Source organism: Chinchilla lanigera, unplaced genomic scaffold (genome assembly GCF_000276665.1).
Source record: "Chinchilla lanigera isolate Chin_1 unplaced genomic scaffold, ChiLan1.0 scaffold00091, whole genome shotgun sequence".
Classification (NCBI taxonomy): domain Eukaryota; kingdom Metazoa; phylum Chordata; class Mammalia; order Rodentia; family Chinchillidae; genus Chinchilla; species Chinchilla lanigera.
The window spans coordinates 6,857,824-6,875,913 of NW_004955492.1; the positions used below are offsets into that span (position 1 = coordinate 6,857,824).

The 18,090-nt window shown below is 46.6% G+C and overlaps 1 long non-coding RNA gene across 1 annotated transcript in view; it reads left to right on the forward strand.

The window, feature by feature from the left end:
- Positions 1-5,287: 5,287 nt before the first annotated feature.
- LOC106146702 overlaps positions 5,288-18,090 on the forward strand; it is a 40,779-nt gene continuing 27,976 nt past the window's right edge. Inside the window, exon 1 of the long non-coding RNA XR_001231258.1 lies at positions 5,288-5,409. This is a non-coding gene — a long non-coding RNA (uncharacterized LOC106146702). The remainder of the gene's footprint in view (positions 5,410-18,090) is intronic.

Here is an 18,090-nt window from a genome sequence, read left to right on the forward strand (position 1 = left end):
CCTCTGCCCTTAGAGAAGAATTTTGAACAGACCAGAAAGGAAAATTTCAGCTTAGGGGAAACTAAGGAAGAAGCTCCAAGCATAGGGAAGAAGGCAGGATCCACTTTCCAGAGCCCCAGCCCGGGATGGGGGTTGGGGATATAAATGAAAGGGCAGCCCCACTGTTGAACTGAGGCTGGGTTCTAACAGGCCTAGGGGCAAAATGAAGGATCCCTTACGGGTCTGATGTCCCATGTGACCCCAGCCACAGTGGGTAAAGGATGGCAGGGATAGCATGCTGACCAGAGGGTAGGAGTGGCAGATTCAGAACAAACCTAGCATATCACACAGTCCTGTCCAGAAGTCAGTCTGCAGCCACCTAGAACCTACAATGCCTGCAGCTGCTGTAACCTTCAAGCAGGAGAAGATCAGGCCCAGGACCAAAGGCTCCCTCAGGGGAGGATTCCCTTGGCCACCATTAGTGAATAGGAGTTGGGGGTCATTTCTACTCAGTGGTTGCACCGTGGTCTGAAAATTGGAGGGTCAATGAACTTCAGGTTTCAGTAAATAACTTGAATGCTTTCACTGGTGCCTGTTTTAATCTAATGCCTCAGGATAACAGGGAAGTCACACAGACAAACTCCCCCTGCTTCTCCGTGTGGCCATGAAGCACCTGATTGGAACCACCGGGAGAGAGAAGCTAGGAGACCTGCTCTCAGCTGCATGGATATCTAGGGCAAGACCAGGAAACAGCAGGCAGCATCCAGGCTTTGAGGGACTCCCATGCCTGGAGAGAGGCGAGCCCCAGGCTGTGACCCTTGCATGGCTGCCCTGTCCGCCATTCTTCAGTCCAGGCACTGGACACATAGGACAGTGAAAGGGCAGTGAGAGTCATGCCTGTGGGAGACATTTTGTTTTTATTTATTTTTAAATATTTTGTGCAAAATGGGTGCAATCCCAGGGAGGCTGGGGACTTCTTTCTGCAAACTTTGCATCCCAGGCAGCCAATTTAGAAAGGATGTTATCCCCTCACTTCTTTGCACTAAGTAAAGCTTGAAGTGTTTCCCCAAGATCCACCAATTGAAGGGAGAAATCTATAAATAAATGCAATTGTGGTCAGTTCCACCCACTCTCCATCCACATCCTCTTCGGGGCACTGCCTCCCTGATGAAGCGTGAAGGCGAGGGTCAGCTGATTAAAGGGAAAAGAGTCTGATACCTCCTTGCTCTTTAGGAGCTGCAGTGGGCATTGGGAGGAAGCATTGTTTACCTGGGCATGGTGTGACAGGTGGGCATGTCATCCCAGTGCCTAGCCCAATGCTCTCAGCATGTGGGGACTTGATACATGAGATACGAAGAAAGCTGGGCTCTCCTCAGTCACACTGAAAGGATGTTATTACAAGGTTGACCTTCTGTCTCAGTCCGGAATCACTTGGCCTGAGAAACGTTCTTACTAGCTAAGGTCAAAGCGGAGCTAGTGGTAGCAATTAGGGAGGTTCATAGCACCCAAGGCCAGAGCACATACTAGGGCAACAGGGCCAGACCAGGGCCTGATCATTCAAAGGCAGGGTCCTCAGTGCACCTTTTCCGGGTTGCCCAGCCCCGTCCACCTTGTTACCAGGATGCTTCACAGGCACCTTTTTTAGCAAACTGCACATTCTCTTTCTCTCTGTGTTTTGGAGCCAATGTAGATGCAAAATCCCTTCAGACTTCAAGACCACAGAGGGAGTAACTTGAGTCTCTTGGCCCTAATTCAAATTCCAAGAAAGAAGATGAGAGGGGCCTGTCATAGTGGGGAGGGAGAACTCAGGATCCTACCTCCTTCCTGAAACCAGTGAACTTTGTCCTGGGGCAGGTTCTGTTTGCCCTCTGCTCCCCAAGCTTGGGCTACTAGGCCTCCCCAAGCAAGGACTCACTACAAAGTCACCTGGAAGTTTGCATGAGACAGGGCCAGTAGTCAGAGAGGGACACCTGCTCAGGAGGTATCTTAGTTACTTTCTCATTGTTGCTTAGACATAATACCCGACACCTGCAGCTGTGAGGAAGAAAGGCTATTTTGGCCCACAGTTCATAGGGGCTGCAGTTCACAGTTGGCAAGGAGGCATGGCAGAGGGGCATGGCAGAGAAGACAGCGCATGCGATGGTGGCAGGAAGCAGAGATCAAGGGAGGAGGAAGGGAAATATCATCCTCCAAGCCACACACCCCCAGTGACTCATCTCCTCCAACCAAGCCTCATTTCCATCATCATATTTAGCTATAAACCCCTCAGTGCACTGATCCAGTGATGAGTGTCACACCCCCATGATCCAATCCCTTCCCCAAAGCCCCACCTATCATCACATGAAGCTTTGGGGTGACATCTAGATATAAACCATAATAAGAGGGCTCTCACATACAGCTGTAACTCAGTGGATCCTCCATTCTTCTTCCTGTCACTGTCTTCTCTCTACAGCAGGAAGGCAGCTGAGCACACAGGACAATTCTCAAATATTGGACATAGATTGCCTGGAAGACTTGAGCATCCTATCATATCAGGCATGATAGTGTCCTATTATGCCTCCTGCCTGTCACACTGCCCTCCCTGCATTCTATCACCCTTTGCAAGATTGTTCCACAAATGCAGAGTCCAGAGCATGGTCAGAAGTAGCTGCTGGCCCCTTCTTTGTACCTAAAAATAGGCTTAGGACAGAAGTTTACCTGCCATCTTCTTTGGCTGAGACTCCACTGCATTTTGACACTAGGAAACACAGAGCAATGTTTTTAAAGATGCTTGTGGCGGCCTTTCCAAAGTGGCCGCCCTTGGCCAGGGTGTGCTTCTGCTAATTCCAGGACCATCAGATCAGCTCCCCTGCCCTGAACTCATGGGCACACAGCCCGAGCTGGGTAAGCAGCAGAATGAATGAGACTGGATCCCATCCATGCTCTCCACCCAGAACCTGTCATTGCCATTCGGTCTTCTCTCTGTATCCTCAGTGATTCCATATTTTATGAATGACACCTTCCAAGACTTGCTGGCCCACTTTGCGACTGCCTGCCTTGCTGACTTCCTGAAGGACTCTCGGGAAGAGGCTGCACACACTGAGTGGGGCCAGATGGCCCTGGCTGCCCTCCACCAGTGCCGGCATTTCGCCAGGCCATGCAAGTACAGCTCTGTGACACCACGGAAGGGGCATTGCTCGGGTGGCTCTGCGTGGTCATGCCAAGATCTGCTGACAGAATGCTAACTGGAGCTCCCCGCCACTTCTCCATGGTCAAGGATTCATTCCTCCACCTGCAGCCTGACCAGACTGCTGTAGGAAAGCATGCCGTCTAGTGGTCATTGGAATCCCGCCACCAAGCTTTAGACCTGTGCGGTCCGGGGCACTGAAGCTGACTCAGCAGAGGAGGTATAGGAACACTTCTCTATCTTCCCCTTTGCCTCGAGCCCTCTGCTAAACATGGGAGGAAAGGACCTGGCCACTGAAGCACATGTGGTCTAGAGACCAGACCCTGGCTGCAGAGTAGGCTAGAGCATATCCCACAAGAAGAGTGACTGTGCCAGTGTACACAGACAGCCCACCACGGAATGAGGAGGAGACAGCAGAAAGTGCCCATTCTCCCATCTCCCTACATGTAAAGCGACTTGTGTTCCCTGATGAGTACCTATGGTCATCAAAACACAGGTGTGAAGTTCACTGCAGTTTCGCTCTTTCTTGGGTAGAGTACACCATCTAGGCACCTGGGGGCAGAGATTCAGAGCAAGGGCCCTGGAGTCAGTTTGTGGCCTCCTGGCTCTGCTGCTTGCTAGTTTTGAGCCCCTGGGTGAGGAGGTCAGCCCCTTGGACCCTGCTTCCTATTTTACTGAGTGATCCTCACTGAAGATCTTCACTTGTAAGACCCCCACTATTGTGGAGGGTGTCACAAGCAGAACATGGGCACTACCCTGCCACCCTGTCTGGGTCAACCTTTCATCCTCAGTAGAAGATGCTAATAGTACCACCTAATGCACATAGTGTGGAGGTTAAATGGGAATCCCTCGGGAATGAGTAACTACTCTTGCTAGTATTAAGACTAGACCTGCCTACCATTGGTGGAGGAGAGGAGGCCACACTTTGGGTGTTAACCCAAGTGTTCCTGTGCCCGGGGCAAGGGGCTGGGCTTCAGAGAGATTCAGGCGTTCACCCCTGAGCCTCTGCCCAGCAGAAGCCTTCAGCTGGCTGTCCTACTCCAGCGCCCTGGGTATGTGCCCACCCAGCCTGTGGCTGACCCCAGCACACCCTCCCCTCTCCCATCTCATCTCCGACCCTCTGCCACAGTGGCCCAAGGACTTGACCTCTGATTCTGTCTCTACCCGGTGTCTCAGTGTCCCCAGACCTTTCAGGGTTACCTCTAACTGCCTGGACATCCCTCCCCCAAAGAACAGCCCTGCAAGACACAGGGAGCCAATGTGTGAGCCAGCTAAATCCAGTGTAATCTCCAGTGCAAAACGGTTTGCCCACTTCCTTCCACCACACCCTTTCCCATCCCTTAGTGACATTTAGGGCAGATTTCATAATGTTCCAGTCACTTTTAGCGAACAACACCTTCTAGTCCAGTCACATTTGTCTAGTTCATGTCCTGTTTAATGGTTTGCTTCTCAGTGCCCCTCCCCCACGCCATACTCCAGCCCAGGGACTTGTAAAATGGGTCTGGTTTCCCTCCGCCTTCTGCCTTCCAAGTCTCTTTGGAATCATTCAGGAAGGAAGAGTTTGAACCAGGACGTGTATCTGGCTGCCACCACCCTGGCAGGCCAGGGCAGGCAGGGGCCAGCTTTGTGGCACATGCCAGGAAGATCCACTTTGGGCCCCTGTTTCCAAACCCTCTGCTCCACCCCAGCCTTGTCCCCATTTCTCCCGGGGTCCCCATTGCTTCTGGGATCCCCTCTGCCGAGGAGCCACCCAGGAGGGACACTGGTGACATTCCGTAGCAGCCATGTAGGGAAAGACAGGCAGAGGATGGATTTACTATGGGTCCGTTTTGTCCTCATTCTGCCTGAGGGACACCAGAGTAGAAGAGGTCCCTTCCACAGTGGTGGTGTCTTTGTCTTTATGAATGGCGGGCAGAGAACACAGCAGGTGAGTGTCCACACTGGCCTGGCCTATTTGTTCCAGAGGGTAAATAAGCTCCTCCATGATGAACTTCGGCCAGCACCCTCATTCCAACGTGAAGTCAGGGCTGATTTCCCAAGATCATGGGCTGCCCCAGGGGGAGGGGCCCCCTGAGAACAGCCGAGAAGAGACAGGTATGTGCCACCTCCCAAACAGGCCACAGAGGGAGGGCAAACCCGACAGAAAGCAAACTGCCTGTGAGGATAATCAGGAGTCAGAAACAAAACAGTCCCACCAAGAAGAAAGCACAGTGCCCGTAAAATTCCTGCTGTGAGTTGGAGGATGATCCTGTGCAGCTCTTCTGGTAAGGAAACCCCATGCTGAGATTTGAAGGAGAGAAAAAAGTGTGAACAAAACATTATCGTGTGTGACTTGGGAGGCAGTCTCGGAGGTAATGCGGGTGAAAAGGGTTAAAGGAACAGAAGGGCTTTTTACTAATGCATCAGGGGAAGAGACACCGACGTGAAACAGGCCCTCTAATAAATCAGACTGGCATGAAATTAATGACGGGTCGGAAACGGTTGAGATATTGAACTCATTCTTCAAACCCTGCCCTGTTGTCGTCAGCAATAGAAATGAAGAGAGGCATAACAGAAACCTTTCGAAAGTAACCATCAGCAGAAACGGATCCAGAGGCTGGGTCCTCTGAGCACCTCCTGAGCGGGTAGACACGCTCCCCGGGGAAGGTGGCCACACTCGGTGTCCCCACCTCTTAAAACAGTGCCCCAGATTTGCCTGGCTGCCACTGCGGCTACTGTGAGTAGAATTAGGGGCACACTGAAGCAAAGCCTGTGTTTTTGGTGGAACAGGGAAAAAAGAGTGAGTCAAAAGCAAGAGAAGGCTGGAAGTGGTGGCACATACCAGTGGTCCAAGCACCTGGGAGGCTGAGGTAGGAGGATCACTGTCAGTTCAGCCTGGGCTACACAGGGAGTTCAAGGCCAGCCCAAACTATATAGAGGCATTGTCTCAAAAAAATAAAACAAAACAAAAAAAGGGTGAGAGGTCCTGCTATAGAAAAGAAGGCAAGTGCTGGGGGAAATCTCCAGGCCCAAGCTGAGGGGCTCTGAACAAGTCAAAGCTCAATAGCTGTGAGGCTAATTTGCATCTCATTGTGCTTTCAGCAGTGGCCTCACCTCCCCTCTCTCCCTCCCCAGACGCCAAACTAGGGAACAGCAGTGTCACTGTTGCAGATCTCCTTGGACTTTTAGTGTATCTCATATGAACAGTTGCTACAGTAAGGGGGTTGGAGGGACACAATGATGGTCGACGCATCCCCACTAGAATCTGTGAATTCATAAGATAGCTCCACCTAGGTCCCAGGCCTGTTCCCAGTCATAAATGGTTTCCCATCACCCCTTCTGTTCCCTAGACTCAGGCACATTCCTTGCTCTTAGTACCCAATTTCCTCTCATACTATTTCCCGTTGCGCTCGCTAGATTTCACCTTCTTTACCTCATCCTCTGAGGGCCACCACTGAGAGTGACAAAGTACATAATGCAAAAGGGCAACTGGGTTAATGTGTTGGTGCTGCGGGGGACTGGGACTTCCACTGGCAGTCTTAATGCAGAGAGTAAGCCATGGTGGTCATTTACGGCTGCGGCATGGTCACGGAGATGGTTGGACCATGCAGCCTGCTGGTGGTCTAGGTGACAGTGGAGATGTTTTCTTCTGAGCTGGGTTGGTCCCACCCAGAGTCAGCCTTACTGATGGCTGGACCCAGCACAAGGGCTGTGGCTCTCTGGTCAGGGACCATATACAGTAGCAGCATAGAAAGAAAACCTGGTTTCATGTCTCTACTAAGTTCTCCTTTATAGCTCAATTACCTACTTACTGATCTTTCAAAGGGGAAAGGTGGTGGTAAAATCATCTCATTTGTATGAATTCTTACTTCTTGTCCCTCAAAATCACCATCTAAGGTAATACAATTACTTGTCTATAAATTGTGGAATTAAGTTTGCTAAAACATAATTGGATAAGCAAGTAAAATCTGTACACTCTCTGCAGCTTATTTACTGATGAAAATTCTTACACATAATAGATGTGCTCTTGAAAAGTATGTGTGAATATAAATGTGCCACTTTTGAATGTATCAGATGTGATACTGCTATTTAAAGAAAGCTTATAATGATAACTATTTAAAAATAAGGGTGCTTTATAAAATGACTAATCGCATGTAAATTTAGGATTTTTAGATGATCTATTATTCATAGCACAGCTTATTTGCATACTGTATACTTTAACCATATATTTTTACATGCACCTGTATTACATATGTGTGTGCTAATCTGATGTCTCTAGTTAGCCATTGTTGTGGCAAAATACTGAGAAAAACAACTTAAAAGGAGGAAAGCTTTGTTTTGTCTCACAGTATCAGAGGCCTCAGCCTTGTTACTTGGCCTGACTGCTGTTGGGCCTGTGGTAAGGCAGAATATCATGGTGGGAGTGTGTGGCAAAAAACACTGTTTCCCTCATGGCACCCAGAAAAAGAGAGAGAGAGAGAGAGAGAGAGAGAGAGAGAGAGAGAGGAAGGGGCTGGTGTTTCCAAATCCCCTTCCAATGGCCTTGCTTTCTCCCTATACGCCCTACCTTCTGAAGAACCGCCCACCTCCCAGTGATGCTATAGGCTGGGAACCAAGCCTTCAACACATGGGCCTCTGAGGGAGATTTCAGAGGAAAATCATAATAAAATGGTGGCTGCACAGGCTGAACTGGCAATGTTTACTTCTGCTCCAGTCTGCAGCTGTGAACAAGCCGGGTTCCACTGGGAGCTGGGGACTTGGGTCTTCATCAGGAAGGATGCTCTCTCAGGCCACGTGACACCAACAGAGCAGTGTTATCCTCCTCCTCATGCTAAAAAAAAAATATATAGTCCTTCCTTTGCAAATTGTTGATTTTTTTTTTTTTTAATTTTGCTTCCAGGACCAAAAAAACATGAACAGACCACTTCAAATGGAATTGATGGTGGTTCAGCTTAGTCAGGAAAAGGGAGGTCTCTAACCTCATAGGCTTGACTGCAACTTCCTGCCCAGCTTCCTGAGCAGGGCTCTCAGATCCCTTTAGCCCATTTATTTATTACCTAGGCAGACTGTTTTTAGAAATCATTGACCATTACTTTTTTCTGTTACTATTTTTATGAGCAAGCCCAAAAACTTCCAGTTTTAAAAATGTGGAACAATTACATCTGGACTATAATTAATTTTGGGGGTTGACTGTAGCTACCATATAGGAATGTGTTTTAGTAATATTCCTAGTGTAAATGTAAGATGTTTAATTTATAGAATATACTATGCAACAATCAGGAAATCAGAAGAAGAGAAGAAGAACGCCAGTTCTGTCTTAGTTACTCTCTCGTTGCTGAGACCAAATACCCAACACCCACAAATTAAGGGAGGAAAGGTTCATTTAGCTTATAGTTTGAAGAGGTTTCAGTCCATAATCAGCTGGTTCCAAGGCAGGGTGGGTGGCAGAGCAGAAACCGTTCATGGTGGGCAGAAGGCAGCAAAGAAACCAAGGGACCTCAGCAGCTTCTTTCTGCCCTAAAAGTATTCTATCTAGGCTACTGGGATTAGGGCAGTCCTAAACCAATCAGTAGACTGACTTAGTAATCACACACCCTTAATTTCACCATCACCTACTGTAGATCCAGCCACCTCTTAAAAAGCCCCACTTTTGATTGTATGAGGCTTTGGGGAGACATCTAGACACATGCCACAACACTTCCTTTTATTTCCTTAGATGTAATATCAATATCTTGCCAACAGTCTTTGGATTTTCTCTGGATGGTCTCAGGCCCTTGTGAGACATCCACTTCCCCTGCATTTTGTTGCCATGAAGGCCACCTCAGTGACTGTGGCCATGGTCTCCCACCTATTCCTGCTCTCTCTTGTCACGTCTGCCCTCCATACTGGTCATCACAACATCTAACATTCCCTAGGAGGTGCTGATGCTATGAAACTCATGATGTTCTTATATTGCACGGCTTGACTCACAAATAGCAAACACATTTGCAATATTTGTAAGCAAAGAAGCTCAAGTCACATCAGAGGCAACCGAGGCAGAGCCCCTCCGCCCCCAAGAGACAAGTAGCTCCATGGAATCCTGTACTGTGATGTCTACTTGCTCTGTAGCTCTGTTTGCAGCTACATGAGACCATGGTCACAAAGAAAGCACTTTCCTACCCCCTTAAACCAACAGTGGGATCAAGCCTAAGGTCACATGACCCTCAGATCAGAAAGGGAAACTTTTCATCTTCTCACCCCCACATCCACATAGATTCCCAAGGGCTTCTAACATAATGTTCCCAGTAAGAGGATAGAAAAGCAAATCAGATTCTTGCTCATAAGCTGTTGAATTGGTGAATGCGTTTGCCTCGTAGAGTTGAAATGTTAATGACAGTCAAAATGCTTGACAAATCATCTCGCTTAGATTTCATAGGCACAGAATTTTGGTCCTTTCTTCCCTGCTGTCTCTCTTGAGCTGCAAGGTCTATAGTGCAACAATGGGAGAGATCCTAGTATCACTGCTGTGCTTCCCCATGGTATCATTTAACCTCTGCCCTCCTCACGGACCCACCTTCAAACACAGTTGCACTGGGGACCGGCTCCAATCTGTGAATCAGAAGGACTGGAAAGAACAACCTGTGGGCTCCATGGCTCAGGGGCCAAGAGCACAGGCTCCAGTGGGCAGCCACGGTTGAGATCCACTGCTGCACACCAGCTGCATGCCAGCTGCATGGCTTTGAGTAAGCTGCTTGGTCTCTGCCTCTGTTTCCTTGCTCATACTACAGGTATCCCCCAGCACCTCCCATACAGAATGCATGGAAGAGCAAGTTTGTCAGTGTTTTTAAAACTTCCAGAGCAGATCTAAGCGTCAAAGTATTATATACAAGCATTAGCATTTACTTAAATTCACAGTTCCACTTCTAGTAGTATCTTAAGTGATCATAAGTCTATTTATTCACTCAACAAACACAAAGAGCTCTGACCACTTGCCAAGTGCTCCACTAGGCACTAAGTAAGAGCAGTGCAAAAGTTGTGTGTTTCAGGATTTGTAAGCAAAAATTTCATTGTCACATTGTGTGGGACAAGAGCAATTCAAATGTCCTCATACAGCAAATAAATCATGTTATGTTCGTGCGAGGGAACAAAATGTTGGCAGGAAAGGGATAAAGATAGAAATGTAGAAAGATATTCACAATGCAAATATCTGCCTCCAAGCCTTTGCATTTGCTGTTCCTGCTGCTTGGAAAACCAGATACACAGTAATTGTTCAAATTTATAATTGCTGAGAAAATGAACTAACTGAAAAAGATAAATCATAAAAGAATACCTACTTTGCAATCTATTTTCTAAATACACAAAAGTAGAAAAACTTCAGAGTTTACAACAAAATATTACAATTATTGATTGCTTGATCAGATTGTTGATTTTGAGTTTATTTTTTGTTTATTTTCTAAAATGTATATAAAAAACTATGCTTTACTAAAGGGTGATTTGAAAAAAGAGACTCTGCGTATAAAGGATCAAATGCAGAGGTCACGTGCTGACCACGCGCTGGGCTAGGCGCTCCGCATGGCACGCAGTACGTCTGATGCTAGGGAAAAGGCTGCTCTAATGGGACCCGACCTCAGCGCTCCTGAGATTCACATTCCCAGAGCAACTCGTTCTTCCTAGAACCACTCTGATTTGACTTTGGTCCATGGCCCAATAAGCTTTGCACTTTCTTTACTGTGATGACATAAACACAACGTAAATATGTACCGTTTTAGCCTTTTCCGACTGTACTGTTCTATGGCATGAGTACATTTACATTGCACAGCACCCTTCACCACCATCCGTCTCCAGAACTTTTTCATCATCCTGAACAGAACCTCGGTGCCCTTAAACACTAATTCCTCGTTCACTCTCATTCCTCAGCTCCTGGTGCCTGATTCCACTCTGTCGTGATGAATTTACCTGCTTTTGATCTCGCCTATAAGGATACTTACACAACATTTGTCCTTTTATGCCCAGCTTATTTCACTTAGCATAACATCTTTAGGTTTCATCCATGTGTGAGAATTTTATTCCATTTCATGGCCGAACAATATTCCATTGCATGTATATATCACGCTCTGTTTATTCATTCATCCGTCAGTGCACAATCGGGTTGCTTCTACTTTTTTGCTATTGGGAACAATGATTCTGTAAATGTGGTGAAAAGATATCCATTTGAACCTCTGCATTCCATTCTTTTGGATAAATATTGGGACATGGGATTGCTGGGTGCTATGGAAATGCCATCTCACCCTTTGAGGAACCATCACACTGGGTTTTTTTGTTTTGTTTTGTTTTGTTTTGTTTTTGGTACTGAGAATCGAACTCAGGACCTTGCACTTGCCAGGAAGGCTCTTGTGCTGCTGAGCTATATCCCCAGCCCCATCACACTGTTTTGTGTAGTGGTGAAGTAGCTGCTCCAAAGCTCTAGACTCAGAGGAAGCCAGGCTGGTGGCACCGTCTGTCCTGCCTCTTCCTTCTCATCTCAACACTCCTGGTTTAGCTCTTTAGCGCCTACACTTCCCTTCTCCCCAGCAGAGGGCCTCAGAGGAGGACACTGTGTTAGTGGCGGCAGGAGCTAAAGTCCAGGTAAGAGGCTTTGGCGATTGCTTTCTTCTTGCAGAATAGGGCAGCTCATTGGGATCTGCATCGTCAGGTAGAGGTTCTAGCCCTAATTCCACAGACACTAACTATATGAAGACCCTCCCACCTTTAGGAAGTCTTACAGCTTCAATCTTCTCCCCTATTAATATGCTTTCTTTTTCTGGTTCCCAGAACTACAAGTAGCTTTCTCTGGACAGAAGCATGCCTAGATAAGAATAAAATGTTCTGTTAAAGTGTTAGGTTTACGTAAAATGCCATTCTGAGAAAATGATATCATCTCACTGCCAGGATAGTACTCCTTGTCACAGACAGCATCCACCGTGGACAGTGGGATGACAGCATACCCACATCTCCAGCCACCCTACACCCACTGCTCACAAGGGACAGCTTGCTACACATGCTTTTCTCTCCCTTTCATAGGAGGGCGCATCTCCTGATGGCACATAACCAGATGTCAGCTTTAAAGAATAAGCTTCAGAGAAGACATCATCAAAGCAGAAATTAGAAACAATGGAATTGAGAACTAAAGGAAATTTGGTCTTTGCATCTCATGATTTCTGTGTTTCATTTCCTTACCTCTGCTGAGGTATTTTTTGCTGTTGTTGTTGTTTGTTGTCTTTTTGAGACAGGGTCTCGCTATGCAGTTCAGGCTGGCCTTGAGCTCACTTTGTAGCCCAGGCTGCCCTTGAACTCTCAACGATCCTCCTGACTCAGCCTCCCAAGTGCTGGGATTACGGGAGTGCACTATGATGCTCGGCTTCCTCTCCTGAGTTTTGAAGACTCACCTCTTCCCAGGCACAGTCCATCCTGGTCAGTGAGTGGGAGGCAGCCTTTCTCCATTGCAGGGAACTGATGAATTTGTATGAGGTTAGGCAGGACACATCACAAATGACATTAAAAAATGAATCGGGGAGGTTTCCCACTCCAGCTTGGCCTGGAGAGACATAGCTCAGTTTATGATTTCGCCTATAGATGTTTATTTCTTGGATTCATTCAAGTTGATCTTTGGAATGTGTAGCTGCCTAAAGTTCATGGTCTTCACAGCTGGAGGTAAGCCAGACTGCCTGCTTAATCCATTACCTCAGATCTGCACCAACAAAGAGGTGTACCCACACTAAGCAGTAGCCCTTGGCCCTGTATCCCTTTGTGCCATGGTTATGGCTTTATGTCTTTGCAACAAATTACATGCCCACTCTTTCCTCACCTCATCAGCTTATTTTCACTCCAGGAGCAGAGAGAAATCTGCAGCAAGGACAAGCTGGGTCCTGCAAAGCCAGCAACCATAGGTACCTGCTTTTAATGCATCACCCCATTGCTGACAATTCCTATCAACTCCCTATTTTTTTGTAGCTGATAATTTCCTAATGAGGGAACCTGATTGCAGGGGCTGCCTTCATCCATATCTTTAACTAAACCCCAACCCTCTTTTCTTATCTGACTTGACTGTGAGGTTCTCCGGGGCAGGGGTCTGTCTCACCAGTGATTGTATGTGTGGCACACAAAGAGGGCCAGACAAATGGTTGTTGTATAAAGAAATCAATATCCATCATCTTAAACCTCCATCATCATCATGATCATCCAGTGGAGAAGGCCTAGAAGTAGGCTTCCCTTAGAATGGTAAACAGGGGCTTAGGAAATCTGAATGCTAGAATAGTTTCTAGCACTCATAGATGGAGTATAGCCCTGCAGTCTCCCATGCAACCAAGAGCTAGCAGTGGATCTGGCTCATGCTTGTCAATGCTCCCTTCCCAGAAGTTCAGAAGTCCTTGCCAATCTTATTAAACTCAGCCAAAGCTTTGCCGCAATGAGGGCTCCCAGTTTTGTGGGTGGTCTTTCTACTGGAAGACAAGAGCTGGTGAGGCCGTGTACTGCAATCCCATTTCATTTTCTCCACCTCCTTTCTGAGCTCAGGAAAAGAACATGAATATCGCTGCTATTTATGTCTTATAAATGCTAATACCACAGTAATGTTGTACAAGACTAAAACAAATGCACTTACCTGTGATAATGCATTCATTTAATTTAGATGCTAAGTACACAATGGAGGATATGACAAACAAGGTGTTGAATGATTAAAATGAATCCTTAATTTCTTGTAATTGTTCAAGAAGAAAATTACAGGCAAATATTAATGCTTTTTATAATGATCACTTCACTTGAGGTAAGCAAAAAGACACTATTTCCTCCTAGTATATCATTTGTCCTATTCACTCTAATAAATTTAATTAGCAACACTACTATCATTTTGAAAACCATTCTGCTACCTAAAGTTTTAGCATGTGGACAGCAAATGTTTCCAAGTGCTCATGGAGATGTAGAGCTAGAAATAACCACAGTGGTAATTCTAGTTTAACAGCCATTATTGACTGTGGAAACAGAAGGCAAAGCAGTTAAGTAACAGATGACACAGGGAACCAGTGTCAGAGTCCATGGTGCATTTTAGGGGGAAATGTTTAGAGAATAGATCTCCTCACCTGGTATAAACATCATGATAGATTTTTGCAACTGTAAAAGAAAAAGTTTTCAGAGTGAATCAACTCTTAGCTAAAAGGATGTTCTCTAAGCCATAGCACAGTGCACATGTCTCACTTGTCTCTCTCAGACCAAATGCTCTACACAAAGCCACCCAATCAGAAGCAATGGCTCTGACACACCTCAGGAAGCAGGAACTAGGTCTGTGGCTGCACACTCCTAGAAAGGGCTCCTCATGGGAAGGAGATCTGCAGCTAGGTGCGTGCAGCAGAACATCTGATTTTCTCACATCACGTGTCACATGGATTTCCCATGGCATCCTGGTGTAGCTGAGGACTTTGCTCCCTGCTGGGGCAGCTGACTCTGGGGGTACTGGCTGCCCTGTGCCCACCAGGTAGTGCTAGGGTCAACTCCTTAGCATACATGTCTCACCCTTGAGGTGGCACTGCAAAGCTCGGCTCTGCAGGAGGTACAGCCACAAGACGGTGCCTCAGCTTCCAAGGCCAGCTTGAGGGTCACCCAAGACAACATGCACTGAGGCATAAGTGGTGTGAATTTATTTCCAGCTCCCTGTGTGTCTGCATTTAGCCATCAGAAATTGAATAAAAGCTTAAGCTTAATCTCTACTTAACCAGAGCCCAGCAGCCAAAGTAGCTATGAGGTCACATACACAATATCATCCTGAGGCTGACTGGAGTTAAATATTTCATCATGCACAGTGACCTTGGGTATGTTTCAATGACAGGCAGGTAACAGCAGAGAAAATTAACTCTTCAGAGAAGATCTGGGCAAGAAGCTGCCACAAAAGGCTCATTTCCATCCCTCTTTGTTCCTTTGGTAGATATCTCTTTAAGCATTTCTTAGCTGAGTCCAGCCAAAAGAGACTAGTGAGGTAATGGAGTTTCCTATGACGGTCCAAAAGAGGTGGAATGGGGGAAACAGCCAGCGTGGCACAGGGTCTCTTGCTCTGTAAACACAAATTTCTTGCCTTTCTTCCAATCTGCCTCTTTCTATAGTTTTAGTTTTAAAAAAATTGTCTTAGGGTATCCAATGGTAGCAGAAAGCATGTGGTAGTGACATAGGTCCATCGAGTAGGAAAATAGTGTGTGAAATATTTTAGAATTTACTAAGGGCTCATCTCCTGTTAGCCACTATTCTAGATGCCATGCTGTAGCCACAAGTATCGTAACTTGGGTATGCTGGAGGCTGGGAAGTAAGCTCTGTCTCACAAACTGCCTTGAAGTCAGGGTCCAGGTGTGCCCCTCTAATTAACAAACACACAGAGTCTGGGTGATGGTTGTGAGCAGTGGGAGACACAGATGTCAGACCAGACCTCAGCGGTGTCTGCTGGATCGAGCTGACCTCCCTGGGTCACATGGCAGGATTTCCGGGGAGCAGCATGCAGAGACACAACTGCTAAGTGGCAGGAGCTGATGGCAGTTGATTCCTACAAGGTCAGTCCTGGACTACAGCGGTCATTTCCTCAGTCAAGCCACATCCACTGGAACTCCCAGAAATCCTCAAAGCTAATGACTTTCATTTCCCCTTTCTTGTGTTAGCTAAAGTTTCCTCTGTGGTCTTCAGCTACAAACCTTAAGCAGGACTAAGGTAGTTGCAGAGGTGGTTGTAGCAATTGAGTCTTGAGAACATGGGAGCTCAGGACCAGGCTTACAAGGATCCAGCCAGTACTAGAAAACAGGAAGTGAGCATCCCCAGAGATGCTGTGGTGAACTGTTTGCTTAAATTATTGTCTGTGCTCCGCAGAAGGCAGTTTTCTGTGGTAGGCCAGTAACAAGGCGTGAAGGGTACTAAAAGTTTGAGATGGGTGGTCTAATCCTTGCTATGGGAAAGCCAAATTAAAGAGATGATTTAACTTCATGTTTTAAATTTTTGATTTAAGGCATAGTGGTGGGCATCTTCTAAGATAGCCTCACTGACCCCCCACCTAAATGTGTTCACCCCTCCTTGCATGAGGGCTGGAATTAGTATCTCATATTAATGAGACTCTGCAATATGGCAAAAGCGATGGGTGTCACTTCCAGGATCAGGTTATAAATAGACTGTGGCTTCCATTGTGTGTGATCTCTTACCCTCTTTTGGATGACATACCTGGAGGAAGCCAGCTGATTGATCACCAGGCAGTCCTATGGAGAGTCCCATGTGGCTGGTGACCAAGACTGCCAATAACCACACTGCTTCTAGTCAAGGAGATGATTATTAGTGAGCAAATGAAGGCTTGGAGTTGATCCTACAGCCTGCCCAGGTGAGGAAACCAGAGTTCAGCCCTTAGCTTGATTGAAGCCTCATGGAAAACTTAAGTCAGAGGTTGAGCCGCAATGGGTTCAGAAAACATGTGTTATTTTAAGCTACTGTGGAGGACCACCTAGGTGACTGTCCTTAAAAGAGAAGCAATTGCCTCTATTTTGGCTGATCCTGACCATATATCCATGTTTTGATATGTACAGAGCTGGCTGGGACTTTTCCTTATCCCTTCAATTGACTTTAAGCAATGCATATTGGTTTAGCTGAGGTGGTGATGGTCAACTTTGGAGATGGCAGGCATGTTTCCCTGATCCCCAGTGCTCTCACGAGTGAGGTGGGACATGTGAGCCAATGCTCCACACTGTCAGCTGAGATTGAGCCTCAGGAATAGAGGCTATGACTTCCTGAGACTTTGGAGATTACACCTCAGAGCTGAAGCACAGACCCGATGACATTAGATACTATCTCAATTGTGTTATGTAGATGACTCTTTCTGCATGTTCTTCTTTGGCCATATGGCAGAGGTGATTTCAGGCCTCGTACCTAGCCCTGCTCATGGTACTCACGTATTTTGTGCCACTCTCACTCATCCTCAAGCCACTCCCATCTCCACAAATGAATAAAATCTGGGTTCAGTCCTGGGTATAGGCCTTTGTTCTGAATGGCCACCATCATGGCTGGGCTTAGGACCCCTTGGCTCCCCATAACTACAGTGTCTTTATTCTCACCATGGATTGCACTGAAAGTGGTAGATTGGAATTAACTCACTAGAATTCCAATAACTTTTCATGGGATCACAAATATAAACTTCCTGGGCCATGAGGAGGACTGGGAAAGGCTCTCTATAAGCTACCAAGTTTGGAGTACAGTTTTTTTATGCAGAAATAGATGACAAAAGCGTATGCCTTTTGTGTGTGGACTCAGAAGTTTCTTTGGTGGTTCTGAAAGAATCCTTTGCCTGTCTTAGCATTAGGAAAGATAGAGCTGAAAACTGGATTCTAAATCTAGTTCTGGAGGGTTATGAACTACAAAAGTCTCCTTTGGAAAGGAGACCTAAGAAGTCCTGTGGACAAGGTAAATATCAATGAGTCTCCACCCAGCTTCTCTAGGGTTTGTAAAGTTAATTTATGGAAGGCTTTCCTCGCTTCAGCTCAGCACAAATAAAACAGGCTCAAATAGAACACTGTGCCCATTAAAACTACTGCATCGACTAATCAGGAAGCAGGTTGTTATAATCTCCATTTAATTCATGTTGTCTATCTGCCATGCTTCTGCAAGGAGCACAGTTCTGCAGTTATTCACCATGAAACCATTTTGCACAAGATTGCTTCTATTCAAAGAACTGATTTTCAATGAGCAAATGAAGGCAATGGGTTGATGTAAGTTATGTTTACAGCATAGCTTTTATTTTTATTCAAGTACAATGAGGCAAGTAGGTCAGGAGATGACTGTTGTTGAAAACACAGATCATTACAATCCCCAAGAGTAAAAGCATAGCCCAGTATAGAGGGAGGGTACAGGGAAGGACCACAGTCAGCAGAAAGCAGAGGGAGGGGCTGGGGATTTAGCTCAGCGGCAAAGCGCCTGCCTGGCAAGCGCAAGGTCGTGAGTTC